The sequence below is a fragment of the Lissotriton helveticus genome, chromosome 9 (assembly GCF_964261635.1).
Source record: "Lissotriton helveticus chromosome 9, aLisHel1.1, whole genome shotgun sequence".
NCBI classification, from domain to species: domain Eukaryota; kingdom Metazoa; phylum Chordata; class Amphibia; order Caudata; family Salamandridae; genus Lissotriton; species Lissotriton helveticus.
This window is the reverse complement of record NC_136070.1, coordinates 903253828-903276427: the sequence shown is the minus strand read 5'-3', so window position 1 is coordinate 903276427 and position 22600 is coordinate 903253828. Positions and strand designations below refer to the sequence as shown.

The 22600-nt window shown below is 46.4% G+C and overlaps 1 protein-coding gene across 5 annotated transcripts in view; it reads right to left on the bottom strand.

Annotated features, from left to right (window-relative positions):
* LOC144781977 (uncharacterized) overlaps window positions 1-22600 on the bottom strand; it is a 393757-nt gene that overhangs the window by 209676 nt on the left and 161481 nt on the right. The window contains exon 1 of one of the 5 annotated variants that reach the window (XM_078661074.1): window positions 17929-18196. The exons of 2 other annotated variants lie outside the window; for them this stretch is intronic. The gene's annotated coding sequence lies outside the window, so the exon portion shown is untranslated. Of the gene's footprint in view, window positions 1-9250; window positions 9393-17928; window positions 18197-22600 lie in introns of those variants that run through there. 2 more of the 5 variants (XM_078661073.1, XM_078661076.1) reach the window with 2 other exon arrangements.

Here is a 22600-nt window from a genome sequence, read left to right as displayed (position 1 = left end):
AAGGTCTAGGTACCGATTTAATTAGTATCATTCTAGAACAGCGCCACAAATATCGAACGTTTCTAAATCCGCATTTTGTTCATGTCTCACCCCCAGAAAGTAAACCATTTTACATAGATAGACAGAATCCGTTACGAGAAGTACACCCAGTTAGGACAACGGGTGGTGATCTAGAACGAGTATTTGTTTATACCCCTATCACAAAGATGGAACTCTTAGAGATGAAAAAGTTAATTCCCTGTCACGATAAAGATCCAGCAGGGTTCCACCGTGAATTAAAAGACATGCTCCGTATGGGAGAATACACGTATCCTGATATCATTAAAATGTTAAAGGTCCTGTTGCCTGCAGGCATATATGAAAAACTCAAAGAAAAAGAATGGGAGGTGGGAGAGAAAAAGATCGATTGGACAGCTCTAGAAGCTGAAGATAATACACGAGTACCAGGTACCGGTCTTGGGGAAAAAGCTAAAGAATTGCCCGAGTTATTGATACAAGTTTTGCCAAGATTACTAGCCACGAAAAAGGAAGATTGGGATGCCATTTCAGCTTGTAAACAGAAACAAGATGAAGACACTAGTGATTTCTATTCTAGATTTGAAAAATGTTTTAATATTAACAGTGGTCTGAAGACAAGTAGTGAATCGTACCCTCATCTTTTTGTTACCAAACTAGTCGAGAATTCAAGTCCACAAGTTAAAAATCGAGTATTGAAAGTAGAAAGTACCTGGCAAGCTAATACTCCGTCACAAATGTTACAAATGCTCCAGTATCACCAGAACAGAATCAGGGAAGAGCAGGAACACGAAAGAAGACGTATGAAAGACACGAAAATGAAAGTATTAGTTGCACAATCTGTTCCACAAGACAGTCAGAAGAGGGGTCCGAATCAAGCCAGTCATCCTGCAGCTTCTGTTAAAGGGACCTGCAATTACTGTAAACAGCCAGGTCATTTTATAAACGAGTGTGCAGTTCTGAAACACAACATAGCTACTGGTAAAACCAAAGAAAGACCACGTCCGCCGAGACAAGAACAAGTTTCACAGACTTCTCAGTCACCACAGAATGCACAACAGACAGTTACAGCACCGCAGCCTATCGCTGCAACACAGCATGTTACACAACAGATGTATCAGTATGCACAGACAGAGTATCCAGATTATCAGCCGTATTCATGAAACAGCCTAGAGAGGGAGGTAGGCTTGCCTCTCATCGAGATACCTGTAGATCAAGAGGGTCCCTATGTACACAGTCAAGTATTAGGGAAAGACAGAAAGTTTCTGATTGATACAGGGGCAAGTAGGACTACCATCAGTCATGACGAAGTTCCAGGGGCTCCACTCTCAGGCTCTAGAAATGTTTCCCTTGGATTTTCAGGAAAGCCTATTGTTAATGAAATATCGAAACCAGTTACTCTAGAAGTCGGTCCATTGTCCCGAACTACAGACTTGTTACTCACAAAATCTTGTCCAGAAAATTTGTTAGGCATTAAGACATTGAAAGAATTAGGAGCAGTCATATGTTGTTCCCCAGAAGGGGTCCGCCTGTTTTTGAGAGACTTCAAAGGTCATTATGTATTACGTGATTTTTATCCGAGATTATTGAATGTACCACAGCAATTATGGGCGCAAGGTCCAACTGATGTAGGTTGTATGCATATCACACCCCATCGTGTGACTCTCAAGCAAGGTGTAGTATTACCACGAATCAGACAGTACAAATTACCACCTGAGGCTGTAGCAGCCTTATCCAAAATTATTGACGAACTTATTTCTCAAGGAGTGGTTGTAGAAACTGACTCCAACGTATGTAATTCTCCTATCATTCCTGTCCTGAAACGTACTGATCCAAATGCACCTCCAGTATATCGATTAGTGATTGACCTTCGAGAGCTTAATAAATGTATCATACCCCAGTACCCAGTAGTCCCAGATATTTCATCCCTCTTGACAGCCATTGATTCTGAAGCTACGTTCTTCACAGTTATCGATCTCAAGAACGCATTTTTCAGTGTCCCCATTCATCCAGACAGCCAATTCCTTTTCGGTTTCTGTTTAAATGGAAGAAGCTATAAATTCACACGAGCTCCTCAAGGTTTTACAGAAAGTCCTAGTATTTATAGTCAAGCACTTAAGAGACAACTAGACAATATTCACATGCCAACTGACACTGCCCTGCTCCAGTATGTCGATGATCTACTGATCACAGCCCGTTCTGAACGTGACTGCGAACGTGCGTCACTTACAGTTCTGTATTTTCTGGCCGAGATGGGGCACAAGGTGTCCCCTTCCAAATTACAATTCTGTGTCCAGCAAGTGGTCTACTTAGGACACTTACTGTCCAAGTGGGGTAGACAGTTGACACCTGACCGTATCCAGTTAATAGCACGTCTTCCACAGCCCAAGACACAGAAGGAGGTACGAGCTTTTATCGGCCTCACTTCTTACTGCAGACAATGGATTCCTCAGTATGCATTTCTAGCCAAGAACTGATACAGTTAACGACACAGGAGGCAGCCGTATCGACTGTCCTCCCTTGGACCCAGGAACATACACTTGTTTTTAATGAGTTAAAGAAAGCCTTATGCCAAGCACCTGTTCTAGCAACACCGAACTACAGTAAGCCTTTTACACTTTTTGTCACAGAACGTGATGGTACTGCATTATCTGTTCTCACACAAGATCAAGCAGGACAATACAAGCCCTGTGCTTATTTTTCGAGCACATTAGATCCAGTGGCCCAGGCTCTGCCTGCGTGCCTCAAGTCAGTTGCAGCCACAGCTCTAGCTATCAGACAAAGTGATTCCATAGTGTTAGGACACTCCCTGACAGTACAAGTTCCACACTCTGTGGAAGTTCTTTTAAACAGAACACAGACTCAGCACTTGACAATTGCACGTTTAACAGGTTATGAACTGACACTGTTTCAGCCACACATAGAAATCCGACGCTGCAACATTCTAAATCCAGCTACACTGTTACCGTCAGTTACTTCAAATCCTGCCACACATGACTGTGTGGAAGTTGTTAACACTATGACAAAGCCAAGACAAGATCTGACAGACATTGCATTACCTGATCCCGACCTGACACTTTATGTGGATGGTTCATGTATGAGAACAAGTACAGGAGAACTAGTAGCCGCGTATGCAGTGACTACTGACACCGAAGTTATAGAAACACATCGTATTGACACCCTGTCTGCTCAAGCAGCAGAGCTAGTCGCTCTGACCCAAGCCTGCATACGTGCCAAGAACCTGAAAGTAAACATATACACAGATTCACGTTACGCATTCGGAGTCGTACACGACTTTGGAGTGCTCTGGCAAGAGAGAGGTTTCATGACTTCTCATGGAACCAAGATCCAGCATGGTCTCCTCATCCAAGCTTTGTTAGATGCAATACATTTACCGACAGCTATTGCTATCATGAAGTGCAAGGCACATACGAAAGTCACTGACATCATTTCTCAGGGTAACGATCTAGCAGATCAAACAGCCAAGCTCACAGCTCAGACTCCAGACATTCCAGTTAACACGACACAGACACTCACTCCAGATCAGACTACTTGTATGACAGTTAAGGACCCTACACAAGATGTCATAGACATACAGTTACATGCTACTCCCGAAGAAATCAAGAAACTGTCCGAACAAGGAGGGGTCCAGACAGATCAAGGATGGTTGACAAAGGGAAAAGCCATATGGTTTCTCCCCGACTCTATGGTTCAAGTCATTATTAATACCGCACATAGTCCAGCACATCTAGGAGAAAAAGCTATGTTAGACAGTATTCAGAACCTTTGGTTCAACAAGCATTTACGAGCAGCAGCCAAGCAGAAAGTACGTACCTGTATGATATGTTGTCAGTTCAATCCAGGTAAAAGTGTCCCGGTGGAACAAGGTGGATTCCAACCTCCTGACCACCCTTTTGAAGTCCTCCAAATGGATTATATTCAGATGGAGCGATGTCGAGGTTTCAAGTATGTCCTCGTAGTTGTATGCGCTTTGTCCAGGTGGACAGAAGCATATCCAGTTCCAGATTACACAGCTGCGACCACTGCCAGGCAGTTGGTTCGTGAGTATTTTCCCCGCTTTGGATTGCCTAGGGTCGTGTATTCAGATAACGGCCAGCCATTCTCATCCGAGCTCATGAAACAAGTTTCCCTTCTGTTAGGGTACCAGTGGAAGTTCCATTGTGTACGCCATCCTGAAGCAGCCGGTCTCGTAGAGAGACATAACCAGACTTTGAAAATCCGCATTACTAAAGTGTGTACAGAGAAAGGTGTAGATTGGTTAGTAGCTCTGCCAGTCGCTCTTTTCTACATGAGAATGGTTGCACATTCCAGATCAGGTCTGTCCCCGTATGAGGTCGTGTTCGGCCGCCCTCCAAACATGTGGGGTACACCTAGACCCCGTAGTATTACAGACGTTTCCAGTAATATGCTGACAGATTACCTAGCTTCCTTGATGTCTGCCCTACACTCTTGTCGTTCACAGGTTGCCGCTGCATTTCCAGACAACACAGAAGTGAAACCGCATGAAGTCGTTCCGGGAGAATATGTCCTGGTGCGAAATTTTGATCGTTCAAGTCCGCTGGAGCCCCGTTGGAAGGAGCCACAGATGGTGTTGTTGACAACAAGGACCGCAGTCAAGCTAGAAGGCCGGAAGGGATGGGTCCACATCAGTCATATCAAGAAATTCCATGGATTACGACAAAAGACATTTATTAAAGACTGCCTTATTCCTAAGGACTGCCCAAAGACAGACTCTGAATTCAAACTTCCCCTGTTAGAGAAAACTCCGCAGCAGGAGTATAAAGCCATATTGAGGTCTAGTAAAATAAGTCAGCCAGTTTAATTGTCTAAGTCCCTCTCGGGTGAAACGGTTAGACAGGTTCCTGACATGTATGAGATAGACCCACACAGTGAGAGAGTTAGTCAAAACTCTAAGAAATGTATTATCGTTCTATTTTTCTTGTTATTTTTGAGTCTTATGGTTACATGCATAAATTATGCTTTACATTTATGTTTTCCAATTTCACATGTACATATGTTTTCTAATACTACAGTAGAGCACACATTTAGTGATCTGCCTCCTCACGAGCTATCCTATCGTCTTGCTATGCGTAACAACACATTCATTCGAATGTTGCACTATTCACACCAGACCAGCAATGCCACTAATTGTTGGGTGTGTGGTCGACTCCCCCCTTTCCAGACACCGAAGGGAGTTCTGCCACTGTTTCCTTATCCGTTTTCACATAATGGTTCGTGTGGAGCATGGTCCACGTTAACGTCATCCTCAACTGATATGTCCCTTCTGAATAGAACATGTTTTCCAGACAAGCAAGGTCTTTCCCATAGAACAGGGTTAGATCTAGAGAATGAAGTATATGATTTAGGTAATTATTCCTCGAATTTCATGGTCCTGAATGTTCAGTCCGATACTACTCCAGATTTGCCTGCTATTTCAGTACTACCAGTCAAAGGCGAATTATGTGTCAGAAAGAATGGTTCCGCACATGTAGGACATAGTGATTGTACTACTATTGTCGAGTATAGTGACAGTGGGAAATCTATTTTCAAAGCCTCACGTCATTCTTATTTTGTTTGTGGTCAGACCGCATATGTTCGTCTGCCCCTCGATTGGGATGGAACATGTTACATTGCTTTCCTACTGCCACCAGTTTTTCTAGCCCCATCCGATTATCACAGAAACACACATCTAGTACACGTTAGACATAAAAGGGAGACCGAGTCCCCAATTGTCGATCAAACTGAAACTGCTCTAGAACAATATCAAGACTACAATAAAGGTTTCTTCTTCTTTATAGGCCCTGTCCAGAATAGTAAGTTAATACGTAGGTTAACCAGAACCCTTGAAGCAGTAGTGAATTAGACTACTTCCGCTCTAGGTAACTTAACTGAAGAACAATCTGCTATGAGATTTGTTGTGCTCCAAAATCGTCTCGTTCTTGACGTCATACTGGCCGATAGAGGAGGAGCTTGTAGAGTCATTGGATCTAGTTGCTGCATTTTCATTCCTAATAACGCGCCGTCTGTTTATTCAGCTATAATCAGACTTCATAAAATTGCCCATCAGTTACACCAGAATCCAGGCACCTGGACATGGTCCGGTTGGCTCTGGAGTATCATATCTGCCTGGGGATGGAAAGTATTGTCATTCCTAGGTATAGCAGTAATGGTCATATTCAGTTGCTGCCTCTGTTTACAATGTGGCCCTGCGATTTGCGGCATGTGTGCTACCTCTTGTATTCCTAGTCCTAAATCCCGTTCCAAGACAATTCGAGACGAGCAAATGATGCTATATGAACAGATAGATGGTATCATGAATATTGATGTTTCCTGATGGAAACGTAGGGCACAAGGAGGGAATGTGGAAAAGTAAATTTTGCCATGTTATATGTGCCTACGTGTTCCCCATATTATGCTATATGTGCATGATTGATATGCATGTATTCCCCCTATGATCGATTAAAAAGACGCAATTATAGTTGTGTCCATCTCTAGTACGCCAGTTTCCAGTTCTTGTGAAAGCAACGAGTATTAGGCCTATGTTGCCACCTTTTTCAGTGTGCACATTAATCCATTGAATTGTCCCCGTTTCTAGGCCTCAAAAGGGGCCCGGACACCAGATTCAGCTCCAGTTTCCTGAACCCTCTCCGAGGAGCGATGCAGCCCCCACCTGCATCCCTGACCCTTCACTTACTTCCTGCCTCACAGTGCCCGGCCCGGCCTGGCTCTGCCTCCCAGTCTGCCAAGAGTATGTTATGCTTCTAGTTATCAGTCCAGCCCTCCTTTTCTGCATTCCTAAGCTACTGAATCGCATCAATAGTTTCAGCCATGGTCTAGCCTTTCTGTCTCCATGTAAGAGAAATACTGTATTAATATTCATAGAATATTCCTAGCACACGCAATACATGTAGAATTATGATCGCACCAGTCTTAGTGTCAAGTAGCCTTTGCCCTGATAACTTTTGGATTCTATCAACATGTACTCCAAACACAAGATACCAGATATGATATAGGTACAAGTCGTTCTGACACTGCAGACTTTAGTCTCCTCTTCCAGCACAGAAGTCATAGCCCCAGTTCCTCCTGGTAACACGTCATTGCCCGTTTGCGCGCACCGCTAGGTTAAAGGTCCCAGCTGCTCAGGTAGCCCCCTCCATGTTTCCGCCCCATTTATGACACTTCCATGACGTCTACATCACATGCCTATGTATACGCCCTGTACACGCCTTCTTGTTACACTCATTTTGTCCTTATCTTTCGCGACTGCTACGAGTTACGCCTACTGCTACGCCTACTGTATTGAATGTAATGTAATTGTTTTAGTATATATACTGTGTACTGTTACTGAAAGCTGCCCATGCCAATCCCCCGATTCCCGTTCCCTGGCAGCTGCCATCCTTTCTATTTCCGTGCAGGCTATCCCGTTCCTGTCCCTGCCCTTATGCCTGATTAAAGCCTGTAAGACTCAAGATACCTCGAACCCTGTCTCTTATTTATTGAGCTATCTGTTTTATTCACTGTATTCAAAAATAGTACCGGTAATTAATTATTTATTTACCACACTAGGACCGCCGGTTGAAGGAGCAGAGGTCAGAAGCCGCAATATGCTTGGCGGGACCACCGCGGTCCCGCCAAGCATATTGCGGCCATGTGCCCTCATGGATGCATGCACATAGGTTCCTGCACGGCATGGAATTTCGAGTTCATGCCGTGCAGGAAGTTTGTAAGGTGTTCCCATTGTGGTTCCTTTTCAAAAGGCACTGGCGCATTTTAAAGGGCATTGCAGGGGAAACCACCACGCCGCCCGCCAGACCCCTGAAAATTAGTAATCTGGCGTGTGGGCGGCAGCGACCTCAGACAGACCGGTGGCGCAGCCATTTGCACCGCAGTGCGACCACTCTGCTGTAAGGTCGTAATGAGGCTCTAAGTGTAGAATATGCAACAAACAGTAACTTTACATTCAAATAAAAACATTAATAGCCCTAGCCTACGTCTCCATAACAGAACTGGCAAACTACTATAATCTACTTATAGAAAGTCTCTTCTACCAATGAAATGAAACAAAATTAACTCCCTACTAGACTATTTTTGAAGAGACATAGGTAGGGAGACTTCACAAAATCAACACATAGATGACAACCAAAATTCCACATTCCATGGTGGAATGTGTACAACAGTACTCTTGCCCAAAAAGCTAAAACCAACAATGCAGTGGAATGGTGGCATAATGCCTTCCAAGCCACATTAGGAAGAACACAACCAAGTCTACACAAGCTACTAGAATCTATAAAAAAGGATCAAAGCTAACAAAAACTAAGGGTCTGATTATGAGTTTGGTGCAGCGGTGCCGACGCAATTCCCCCTCTGCTGCGTCAAAGCCGTGCAAGGACTGCTGACCGTATTACAAGTTAAAAATGTGCAACTTGTAATACAGTCAGCGGTCCTTTGGCCGTTCCCATTGCGGTGCCTTAAAAATAGGCACCACAATGGGAACGGCCAAAAAGTTCCAGCATGGCATGAATGGTGACATCCATGCCATGCTGGAACTGGAGAGAATACAGATAGGGGGCACAACATTATCCCCATGGCATGGGAGACATGGCGGCCCTGTTCTTGCCCTGCCAGCTTTTTCATGGCGGGGCACGGCCATGAAAAGGCTGGTGGTGCAAGAACTCAAAATATGCTGAGCAGGACTGCGCCAGTCCCTGCTCAGCATAATGTGTTGTGGTGCTCCTGCACCACCACCAGGATTCGACTGTTCCCTGGCGCAGCAGGCGGCTCACCGCCGGTACAACTATGTAAGTCATAAACAGCAAAACAGTGGGCCGCCACTCCTGCGCCGCTGTAAGTCTGGAGATAGCTAGACTAGACCAATCTGTAACTAAAATAGGTCCTAAACTAAGTAAACAAACCAAAACAATGTACAAGCACTTACAATACAAATCTGGAATATATCCAAACACCCAAGGACTAAAATACCTAACTATATTTGCAAAATCTTTAATCTAAAAATGATAGCTATTCAAACACCACCTACTACAATAATCAAAATACACCAAACAAAAACTATTACTTCTCTTTAAATTAAAAAAAAATATTATTAAATGATGTTTAAATATTCAAACAATAACATATGACATAATAAAATTATTGAAAGAAAATACAACAGCAAACCAAATCACAAAAATAAACAAAATAATCAAAAATAACTTACAGTTTTGTTGCAGAAGATTGTCCTCAAACAAGTAGATTTCCGAAACAAAGTCGATCCAAACCCAATTCCATATACAAAAATAAATTTGCTCAAAAAAATGCAAAAATACAACTGATGAAAAGGGATCCAATGTTACAATCCGTTCTATAATCAAACCTTCAAAAACACGAAAAATAATTACAAAAAGAAGAAACGCCCCAAGAACACTGAAAAATAAAAGGAAATGTATGTAAAATTAATAGTTTTAATGGAAGTATCCACAAAGAGTGCAATATCGCAATTCCTGAACCATTCTTTATTTCAAAGAAGGGAACACAGCATGTACTGCTTCCTTACTTGTTTTGGCATACTGCCTTGATCACAGGTGAGTGGATTCAGATTGATGATAATTATTTGTATTTAAAGTTCCAGTGGCACGTAACTTTGAATTCATAGTGGCATACATTTCCCAGAGTGGACCAGATTTGTATATCTTGAATCTGAAGTGTATGCAACTGTATAAGGTTTTCTTTAATAAAAAAAACACATCTCCTCCTCCACTGTAACTCAGGAATGAAAACCTGCAAAAAAAACTCAACACCCTCCCAAAAAATCACATACAACCCCGCATAGATTAAGAAAACAAGTTATTTACCTGTAACTGTAGTTCTCCAGTATTGGAAGGTTTCATAGAATCACATGCCTGAATCATTCCCCGTCGTCGAGACGGGAGTCACTCCCGTCTCAACGATGGGGAATGATTCATGCATGTGAATCTATGAAAGCTCCAATACTGGAGTAAGAAAACAAGTTACTTACCTGTAACTGTATTTCTCCAGTATTGGAAGCTTTCATAGATTCACATGCCTGAATCATTCCCCCGCGTCGAGACAGGAGTGACTCCCGTCTCTACGACGGGGAATGATTCAGGCATGTGAATCTATGAAAGCTCCAATACTGGAGAAAATACCGCAATCAATCAAACATAACACATAACCAAAAACATCTAATAATCTCTTAAACTCGTTAACAATATCACATCTTACTTAACCTGATGCACCAATTGTTGACAGATCAATACATGACTCTAAACACTAAATTGATTAATATAGTCCAACCTGGCCTGGCACTCCCCCATCAGCCAATGGCGCAGTCCCACATCCTGTGTCCTGATGAGTACAGCAGTGTCGGAGCAGGTGTCCACCAGAGCCTCTGCTATCCATGAGCCCAGCCTCACCGCAGGTCAGATAACCAGGTCACTATAGGCAGTCACAACCAGCATGGGATGTTATATGTGCCAGTAATAACAACATTTGAAAGATCCAGCACAGGACTCAGACATATGAATTCCTTCCATACAATCCATATCATGTACGCAGGTTGCATACACGCACACATCACTCCAATTCATAAGGTCACAAATATCTTGGGGCCAAGTATGCTTTGTCAGACCAGGTATACATGTCCCAGGTGGACCTGTGGCATTCTTCCACCACTGTTCACTGTGGCCAGCCAGCAGGGCATGAGCTAGGATCCCTACCTGTACAGTTAGGACATGGCCTTAAAATGTCCCACTTGGAGTTACATTTCTCAGGAAAGTCGAGAGTACTAAGACTACACACTGAGCATGCTACAATTCTTCAGGCACATAAAGGATGGTTAATGACCAAAACCTTGGGAAAGGAAGACACACATCTAAAAACTAAGACAATTTCTCACATGAAATAAAGAGGTAGGGAATTACGTTTGGCATATGGATCAATGTATGTAGCTGCACACGAGTCACAATACATTTCCACATCCAAAGAAATCTCTTACTTTCATCTCATGATCATGTCTTGGGAACAAATTAGTATGGATGTAAATCATCTTTCATTAAGCAGGCAATGCGGATCTGGTCGGCTGTGCATAACAAACATTCATCACTGAGTCAAGTATACCACAACAGGAGCATATTGTACAATATTGAACAACTGCAAAAAACACAATAACCAAAACAAGACAAGTGAGCACAGAGGGATTCTGGGCAATTAGAATGTCAGCATCCCACATACCTCACACTCCAGACATGGGTGGTGAGACTGTGGCCTCTAGTACAACAGCCACTGTTAAGAGTTGACATTTTAGCATATGTGGATTCTAGGAGACCCCACCCATGTGATCGAAGGAGAAGATGTCAGGCACCCAGTCTGCTCACATGACAGAGCAGCTGCTTCATCTAGCCATATCAGGAGCACCTCTGATAGGTCCATGACTATGTGCGAGCCTGGCCCTTCAAAGTCCTTCCCCGATCCAGTTGCTCTTCCTGTGTATCTTGTAAGTCCTGTAACAAGTTGTCCTACAGCTTAGCTATTGGAATCATGTGAGGCACACAGTTTACTCCATGCACAGCACAGTTGCCTCAGCCCTACCCCATTAGAGAGTCGCTGTGCTCAAGTGTTACAGTGTTGAGAGTTCAGTGGCCTAACAATGCATGCACATGGCCTGGCGTGCTATTAGCATTTACAAATTCATCCTTTCACTGGATATCTTTTAAAACCTCTTCAGCATGAATATCTCTTGCTGCATCTCCTTCAATGGAAGGAGGTTGACCCAACCCATCACTGTGTCAAATACATCTGTAACTCTGGGTCAAAGGGTTTGCAGCATACTGCCATGTCCAGAACATATATATCAAATCCAAATTTGGTGCATGACATTTTGGGCACAGAGGACAGGACATAAACATTTGGGGTTGGACATCTGGGGTGAGACATGCCCTGTGTTGGATGTTGAACTGAATGTACTGGAGTTTGGCAACACAAGAAACTGTACATCAGTAGTGCCTAGTGCATTGCCAATCCTAGGCTGTTAGGGCTCATCCCACATCAGTGTCTGATAGCCAGCGAACGGGTGACAGTGGCTCATGTGTGCAAAGCCATTAACAAACAACGTCACCAGTCTCTGACATCAAGCCATGACGTGTAGGGTGTGGGTAAAGGGGATATGCTCTGGTTCACTGTCTGTGACTCTTCATAGGTGTCCCATCTCAGCTATTAGTGTGCTATGTCCCAAGAAATGGCCCCCTGGAATGTCAGGATTTTCCTGCAACTGGCCAAAGGTAATGTCATGTAGTTCCTAGGAATTCCCAGGACCTGTGCATTTTGGATGACCTAAACTAAGGGCTTGGTGTCCAAACCAATTCCGGACACCCCCACAGGATACGTCAACCGTTAGACAAGCTAGCTCTACAGTGCCACAACCACCCCAATGTATCTTACAGTGGTGTAGGTAGTTTCTGGAAACCACTGTATATGACAACCCCAAATCCTCCGGGATCGTGGAAAAAAGGTCCCCCACTGAGGTCAATCCTGTGTCGCTCCATGCTGTCAGTTCCTCCCTAGCAATGCTTGTATGGAACAGTGTTAGGAAGTTCAAACCAATTGACAGAGAGTACGGGCTCATGTCTGCCTCAGGCCCTTATAGCTCAAATAAGCCACTTTCACCAGGCTGTCAGCTCCACAGAGGAGCTGCGCTCCAGGGAGTAACATTGATGCAGCCCTCTTCTGTACCCTACATGTTGGGAACATGCCCACTACGTACAACTACCTCCCAGCCAAACATGACACCGGCCATTGCAGTGGGGCTGCCATGAAACATTCCATAAAATCTGCACACCCTAGACACCCTTTCACACAGGCAGCTGCAGCATCTGCAGAGCCACACTTATCCTGCCCCTATTACAGATCAACCCTCATAGCATGGTGACCAACTCCCTGGAGGTGGCACACGTCACAGCTACCGCTAGGAGGTGGAAAAAAATACAAGATTCGGGGGAGTATTACCGTCTTGGAAAGTGAAATACATTCTTGGGCTGTGACTAGGAGAGTGCTACAAAAATCCATCTGTGGACGTAATGAGGATATGGCCCTGGTCAGATTTACACAGTGAGATGGTTTTGTATCATGACAGTCACAGATCCCTAAGTACCAAAACACCCAAAGCTACCGCATTCCCCTCTGCTCACCCGCCATTACTTCTCGAGGAGGATACACCACACAGAGGGGGAACACACAACACTTACTACCCCAGACAAAGTTTCTGGTCTAGAAGCTTCATTGCCAGGGCAAAGAGCAGTGGGAAAAGGATACAGCCCTTATGAGTCCCATTCCCCAATATAAAAGAGGGTGACATGTCTTTACAAAACTGGGACTTGGGCCGTCGGCTCATTAGGAAAAAGACATATGTGTTGTTGCAGCTTCCACGCAGCAGGTATTCCCAATCAATAGTATGGAATGCCTTCACTAAGTCCAGAACTAAGCAGGCAACATAGGGCCACCTCCCCTGGACCAGCTACAGCACCCTATTTTGTCTCTAAATATTAAGCATCGTAGATCTATCAGGACCCCAAGCACTAGATGCAGCATGTGTACCAGCAGGCAAGGCGCTACCACCCCACTAAGGTTTTAAAATCCATTGCTAGCATGGACGAACAAGTTACTTACCTTTGTTAACGATATATATGAACGAAACATAGGTTAGTTATAGATTCCTTACCTTAGAATTACCCCCAGACGTCAGAATGGATCCTGAAAGATTTTTGTCAGCAGTAACCCTGCGCGTCGGAAGGTGGCATTGGTCGACTCCACGTTCATCGTCGGAGTTGTGGTCGCCGGGATGACATTGCGGTAGCTATATAGACGCTGCCCTCATCAGTTCTGTACATGACTTTCCACGCCAGAAGTGCAAAGCCATGCAAGACACTGACCGCTGGTGCACAAGACTAGGGCCCTGAAAGGATGTCCTTAACCCTAGAGGTCAGTTCACATAGCGGGAAGGATGGGTGGGGCAGTAAGGCATCTATAACTAGCCTATGTTTCTTTCAGATATATCGTTACCGAAGGTAAGTAACTTTTTCATCTGAAAGAAACAGTTAGTTATAGATTCCTTACCTTAGTATAGATACTCCATCAATACCAACCCCGGAGGTAGGTCTGTGAACTAAGTTCACACCAGAAAGTCCTGGGGAACAGAACGGCCAAAGGAGCCACCTCTCCTGACTTGGTGAACTTTGGTGAACTTGTGCAATGATGCCCACGTAGCTGCCTGACAGATGTCATTTAGGGGGACTCCTCGTCCCAAAGCAGTGGTAGCTGTCGTCGCCCTGGTAGAATGGGCACGCAGTCCCACTGGAGGCTCCTTCTTTGCCAAAGAATAGCAGGCTTTTATGTACAGAACTACCCACCTGGAGATGGTCCGTTTGTGCACAGCCCAACCTTTTTTAATGCCCACGTAATCAACAAAGAGCTGGTTGTCCACCCGGAATTGTTTGGTGCGATCCAAGTAGAAGGAAAGTTCACATTTTGGAACAAGACGGTGGAGCCTCTCTTCCTCTTTTGAAGGATGCGGAGGTGGAGAGAAGGTGGGCAAAGTGATGGTTTGGCCAATGTGGTAAGAAGTAACCACGTTTGGAAGAAAGGAAGGTCTAGTTTGTAGGACGACCTTGTCCAGATGAACAGCCAGAAAGGGAGGCTTGGAAGAAAGAGCTTGCAGCTCACTCACTCTGCGTGCAGAGCTGATGGCCACCAGAAAGGCAGTTTTTAAAGTGAGAAGCCTAATAGGACAGTTATGTAGTGGCTCAATGGGAGCGCACATAAGGTAGGTAAGAACCAAGTTCAAGTCCCACTGGGGCATTACGAAGGGAACAGGAGGAAAAAGATGAGTAATGCCCTTAGGAATCTATTTACAACAGGGGACTTGAAAAGAGAAGGCTGATTAGGAAGCCTAAGGAAGGCTGAAATGGTGGAAAGGTAGCCCTTTAGAGTGCCCAGAGCAGAGCCCTGCTGGGCCAAAGAAAGAAGGAAAAATAGAACCTCATAAAGAGTAAGTATGGGTGAAATTTGCGAATTCGCTGTCCGTGAATTTGTGCGAAATTGCAAAAAAAGTCTGCGAGTTCGCGAATTTTCCCGCGAACTCGCGGATTTTTGTGCCATTTGCACAAATATGTGACAATGTGTGCCTGTAACTTTGCCAGCGCGCCAAAAGGCGCCGAGGTCCCTTGAGTGAGCTGGCCATTATAGTGGGGACGGGGGGGGAAGATGTTTCATACCGCTAGTGTGTGATGGATGGGGTCAAACGAGTGGGGTTTCTATGCAAGTTCACATGCATCTTGTTTATAAAGGGTCAGAGACCGAGCAGAGCAGCAGATGAGGAGAAAGCAGCCTCCTGGTCACAGGAGCTACACGGGGATGGCATTCGGGAAACTCATGGATGCAAAAATACGTTTGGCACAGGACCCCAGAATCCTTCAGATGTTCAAGACAGCTCTGCTGCGCGTGTTGGTATAAACCCATTCTGATCCTGCTCAGTGGGTTCAGGCGCATGCAGCTGCTGCTGCTGGACAATGTCCCATCTCATACTAAACTGCCCCATACAGGCATATGCTGGCGCTGGGCAGTAGGGTGCAGTGGCATGCGGGTGCTCCACGCCTGGTACATGCACATACCGGTGCTAGGGGGGACACATGTTTATTGGTGCTGTGTAGCAAGTTATGACTTTACATTTTGACTGCACCAGATGGTGGTACCACCTACATGGATCAGGAGCATCCAGGCTCCAGACTTCATGGTGCAAGAGCATAATGGTGCTGTGCGGTACGGGTATATATGTACTGGGGGCAGGGGGACACTTAGCACAATGTGTGCTCACACCCAGAGGGCTCCCAGGCAATTGAGCACGAATGATTTTCACACTGAGAGGGCTGCGGGCAGTTCAGCAGCACGGGGGCTCACACCCACTGGGCCCCGGGCAGTTCAGTAGCGCGTGGGCTCACAACCCCTGGGCAGCTCAGCAGCGCAGGGGCTCACACCCACAGGGCCCCCGGGCAGTTTAGCAGCGCCACCCTCTGGTTCATCACTGCCACCCTCTGGTTCATCACTGCCACCCTCTGGTTCATCACTGCCACCCTCTGGTTCACCACTGCCACCCTCTGGTTCATCACTGCCACCCTCTGGTTCATCACAGCTCCCTCTGGTTCACCACTGCCACCCTCTGGTTCATCACTGCCACCCTCTGGTTCATCATAGCACCCTCTGGTTCACCACTGCCACCCTCTGTTTCAGAACTGCCACCCTCTAGTTCATCACTGCCACCCTCTGGTTCACCACTGCCACCCTCTGGTTCACTACTGCCACCCTCTGGTTCATCACTGTCACCCTCTGGTTCATCACAGCACCCTCTGGTTCACCCCTGCCACCCTCTGGTTCATCACAGCACCCTCTGGTTCACCCCTGCCACCCTCTGGTTCACCACTGTCACCCTCTGGTTCATCACAGCACCCTCTGGTTCACCACTGCCACCCTCTGGCTCACCACTGACACCCTCTGGTTCACCCCTGCCACTATCTGGTTCATCACAGCACCCTCTGGTTCACCACTGTCACCTTCTGGTTCATCACTGCCACCCTCTGGTTCATCACTGCCATCCTCTGGTTCATCACTGCCACCCTCTGGTTCATCCCTGCCACCCTCTGGTTCATCACTGCCACCCTCTGGTTCATCATTGCCACCCTCTGGTTCATCACTGCCACCCTCTGGTTCACCACTGCCACCCTCTAGTTCACCACTGCCACCCTCTGGTTCACCACTGCCACCCTCTGGTTCACCCCTGCCACCATCTGGTTCATCACTGCCACCCTCTGGTTCATCACTGCCACCCTCTGGTTCATCACTGCCACCCTCTGGTTCACCACGGCCACCCTCTGGTTCACCACTGCCACCCTCTGGTTCATCACTGCCACCCTCTGGTTCACCACTGCCACCCTCTGGTTCGTAACTGTCACCCTCTGGTTCACCACTGCCACCCTCTGATTCATCACTGCCACTCTCTGGTTCACCACTGCCACCCTCTGGTTCATCACTGTCACCCTCTGGCTCATCACTGCCACCCTCTGGTTCATCACAGCACCCTCTGGTTCACCACTGCCATCATCTGGTTCATCACTGCCACCCTCTGGATCATCACTGCCACCTTCTGGTTCATCACTGCCATCCTCTGGTTCATCACTGCCACCCTCTGGTTCATCACTGCCACCCTCTGGTTCACCACTGCCACCCTCTGGTTCACCACTGCCACCCTCTGGTTCATCACAGCACCCTCTGGTTCACAACTGCACCTTCTGGTTCATCACAGCACCCTCTGGTTCACGACTGTAGATTATGGGGAGAAAGCACACCTGCCCAGCCTCAACCGGGGGCTGGTTAATGTGTTACTGAATTTGAGCTTCAAGTCCGGCACCTGCTTCCTTATCTGTAAGTGCTTCCTGTTGTGGTTTAATTTTTGTGACAGCCTGGAGTGTTGTGCCATACTTGTAACTATTCTCTGACCCTGCTTCGAGGGTCAGAGCAGGGTCAGAGAATAGTTGCAAGTAGGCAACAACTCTGGAGGCGCCACTCAGGAAGTATTACAGGGTTACAGCAGGTGCCCAAGTTGAAGTTAATTTCTTTGTAACCCTTTTGTAAGTGCTTCCTGAACAAAATTTGTCCCGCTCGCGGATTTTGCCGCAATTTTGCGAGATTCACGGATCGAGAAATTGCAGGAAATCTGCAAATTCCGCGAGCGGAATGAATTTTCGGCCCATACTTAGAAATAGCTTCCACACTCAGGGCAGCAGGAGAAACCGGGGCAGGGGGTGAGGGGCCGACCGTGAAGGAGACACCTACCCTTCCACAGGAGCGGCAATGGACACTTTGCCTGTGAGCAGCTGGGAGGGTGGAGATGGTAGTGCTGGTGGTGGTGGACTCCGATGTAGAGGATTCAGTCCCTGTCTCCTTCACCACCACAAGGGAGTCATCACTGGAGTTGGAGAAGTCTTCAGATCCTGCAGATGTTGTCTCAGACATGCCCTCAGTATGGCTCCCCTCACCCTCCGTGCCCCTGGGTCCCTCCTCCTCTGGCTCAGCACTGGACCCAGACTGGCAAACTGTTCCCCCTCCATCTATGGCACTGCCTCCTCTGCTGGCCTGTGCTGATGCTGTGAACAAAAATGAAAAAGAATCACATAAGTCATCGGTATGTACTCAACACATAGGTAACATCACAAATCTTCACAGAGCAAACACATTCATAATTTTGACTAGTGCTATTACCTTTTTATACATTTACATCCATGGCACTTGTTAGTCAACCATTGCTCCTTCAAACATGATGTCATCTGCAAAGGTTGTGTAGTCATTGCATGAGTTACGTCACACCGATAAGAGTGATTGTACTCATTTGTCCTGTAACTTAGGTTCTCTACTGTAAGGTCACAGATCTGACTCTTACTATGGAGACACCAAGTCAGTAGACATAGCTAGAGTGAGAGGCATGTGGCACACTGCCTTGTGTCATCTAGGCACAGTTTCATGAAGATGAATCAGAATGTTGTGCACATTATAAACAGCTCACCGTTTTCCGATGTGAACAACGGTCAACCCACTTCCATGTCCGATGACTGCATCTTCATAATGCTACTGGTGGAACACCATGCCACTGGCCAGTGTGGGTGCATGGTCTGTACAGACTATTAGTACTGAACCCCTATTCTTCATGAGTCCAGTCAACAATGGGTACCAATCCGGTCTAGACTGCTGAAGTCCCCATTTGTACGGGCCAAATCTGAATGTTCCTGACTTCTATTAGACATTTTGCACACTTTGGGGCCGATTAGGATGGCGGACGGACTTGCGTCCGTCCGCCAACCCAGAGGTGGAGGGACCGTCCGCATAGGCTGCGGCGGTCCCTCCGTGCAAATTAGGATGTGACCGCCACCCTGGCGGTCACATCCTGGATATTTAACATTGCGGCGGGTGCTGCTTCAAGCAGCACCCGCCGCAATGTTAAAAGTGCATGTTTAACATTTACATGCACAAAGCGGCAGGCACCGCGCGGTGCCTGCCGCTTTGTGCATGTAAATACTGGGGGGTACCATAGGTACCCCCCATGTGCACCCCCCACCCGCCTACACCCTGGGGGCCCGCAACGGGCCCCCAAAATCAAAAGTACACATGCTTTTCCACTGCGGAAAAACCGCCACGGAAAAGCATGTTTACAAATGCATCCTAATTTGGCTGGCGGTGTCTGATAGACACTGCCAGCCAAATGAGAGCTTTTCCGCCGCGGTTGTAATCCGACCGCGGCGGAAAAGCAGCGGACAGAAACCAAGACCCACCAGCCATCGTAATGCGGCGGTGGGTCTTTGGTGACTCCGCAGAGGATTTTCCGCCTCCTCCGGGCCGGAGGTGGCTTCCGCCGGCCCGGAGGAGGCGGAAAATCCTCCATGCTAATCGGCCCCTCTGTACAGCTTACATAACTCTTATTTTCTATTTCATTTTGTTAACTTATTTCAAAATGATGCATATTTGACATCCACCAATTTGAGAGTGATGCATCGTACACATGGTTTACAAAGCCCTCAGGTATGAATAGTCAACATCATTTACACCCATGTCAACCATTGTGAATGTTTATCTAACATCATACCTTACATTTTCAGCCACTTTCCACCAGTGACAAACTGTGTTTGACAGTGAATGGCATGTGTTGTCACTGTTATAGAGTCAGACACATGGACTCACTCTTTTGGCTGGAGTGAAAAGAATCTTCCACACAATCATGTGAAAGGCCAGTGTGAAAGGTGACCAGAGTTAGCATACCTGTAATTGGCCCATGGGAAACATTTTATTACACTGAGCAACCCGGCTGGGACCTAACATTGGCACACTGATCAAGCAAAACTCCCCAAGTCCTCAACATTGACATCACCTGCTGCTGGGTGTATAGCATGTGCTTTTCATGGTATACACCCGTTACAACGGATCTTTTACTCCGCAGACCCATTACAACGCGACCATTACTCCGCATACCATTACAACGCATTGCGCTGGGGGGCGCTCTAGGATAGGGAATAAGTATAATTTACTATCCAACACCTTCCCTAGGGTCCACGGGGACTGGAGTTAGAATAGTAAATTATACTTACCACTATCCAGCGCCCCAAGGCGCTATGCGTTGTAACGGTATGCGGAGTAAAAGTCGCGTTGTAATGGTCTGCGGAGTAAAAGTATGCGTTATAACGTCATACATCCGCTTTTCATACTTGAGTGCTCCAATAACAATATGCTTTACAGATTTGTTGAACCTACACAGAACAGGTCATACATTAGTCAGTGTTCTGACACATGTTGAGCAATTGCATTACTCCTTCAGGTTATCTCCATGCACATGTAATTTGTGCTGATCACATGAGCATGGCACTACTGTCACTACCCTGAACATAACTTCCTCACATGTCCCTGATGAAAGGGGCATAACCTGGCATCTAATAATCCTTTATGCATATGCGTAATTTAAAACTGAACAGTGGTTTTGGGTGACTTCCGACTTGTAAAGGGGACAGCAGTCTAAGATACTACAACATGCATGTTTAAAAAAGCTGTGTGATAAGGCACATACTCACCCCTTCCTTGCAGCTGTGTGGCTTTCAACTGCCCATCCTGGTCAGGTATCCACTGCTAGGATGAGGAGCATGTGGGGGTTTCAAGGTTTGGCACCCGCCCCTCTTGCCTGGAAGTGACAGGCCCAGCTGGACTTCAGCGATCTTCTTAGTCCAGCCACAAAGGTCCTGCCACCTCTTGTGGCAATGGCAGACGTGCTAAATTTCCAATCCCATGGAGGCCAGTTATGGGCGATGGTCCTCCACAGCTTACCCTTCTCATGTGAGTAGACCTGTAAGGGTGACATGGCGACAGACCTTTAGTTCGGCACCCGCCCCTCTTGCCTGGAAGTGACAGGCCCTGCTGTACTTCTGCAAAACTCATGGTCCAGCCACGAAGGACCTGCCACCTCTTGCAGCAATGACTGAAGCTCCGAGTTTTAAACCCCATGGATCACACCTTCTGGGCGATGGTCTTCCACAGCTTGGCCTTCTCATGGGAGTTGACCTATAAGGATGACATAGCGACAGACCCTTAGTTCACATGCGAAATGTTTCTGAGTCAGACACTTGTACACATAGGTCATGGTGAGATTGGCAACTATGTCTAAGGGGTAGGCAATTGTCATTGTGTGCAGTTGTCCTGTGTTCAATGACGACTCTGTCCCATGAGAACAGTGATAAGATGTTTACACCAGTACACACACTTCTACAGCAGTGTACCTGCCCTGAACAGTTATGTACACACTTTTAAACTTACAAAAACACTTTACATGCTTGCCAATGAGATACCTAATGCTAGTAGTGCATGGTAATTGCACATGTCCAATGCAAATGTAGTGTGATCATCACTCACCTGCTCCTCTGGTTTGCCATGCAGCTGGCTGTAGAGTGGCAGGAGTGTGTGCAGCAGGACCCGATTCTCCTCCTCGCTGAAAGCTGGGCCCTGACCACAGTAAGTGCCATAGCAGCGACCGAGAATGTGGACACAGCAGCAGAGAGATGGGGGGGATGCAGGAATGATGCAGTTAGTTCAGGGAAGTGAAGTTTCTGGGAAACAGACAGACATATATGTAAACAGCAGAAGTGGTCTTAATTCCATGCAGCCAAAGCGATAGGTTTGCGTTGTTTGCATTTTCCGAATCAGTCCAATGCATAGCATTGCTTGCAAATGACACGCCTAATGTGATGTTCAAAACTCATATTCGGACCACGATTAACTTTAATACATTGGTGATGGGAGGTTACCACGTCGGTTTCCACACCAGGAGGACACGTTCTGAAAGGCGCATGTGTTACCATAACAACTATCAGCCAAGGGCTGTGTACAAATTGGTTAGGATGCGGCTACTGCGTCCTTTGAATACTCGCCCACATCTGTCACCATAACAACTCGCAGCCAATTTCTGTGTCCGAATTGGTTAGGATGCGGCTATCATGATCTTTGAATATTCACCGCGTCTGTCACCATATCAACTTGCAGACAATGGCTCTGTTCGAATCGGTTCAGATGCGGCTACCTTGTCCTTTGAATACTCACCCGCGTTTTTCACCATAACAACTTGCAACCTCTGGCTCTGTCCGAATCGGTTGGTTGCGACTACCACGTCCTTACGATACTCGATCAGCTGGGCAGACACTACTATAATTGAAGTATTTATGTGCATTACATATGTGGAGGCAGTTAATTTAAGATGAAATGGTCCTTTAAATGAATAGCTCACACCACCAGAAGAAGCTAACCTTGGGGAGCATATGACACACTGATTTTGAGGCTAATACCAACATGATAGCAAGGTACTCCATTTACCCCCCTAGGCTTTCTCACAGTGCTGATGTCTTTTTGAGGATGTACACGTCCATTCTTGACATATTCACTACATTTGGGGACTGTGTGACTCAGTGTGCAATCTGTGTGA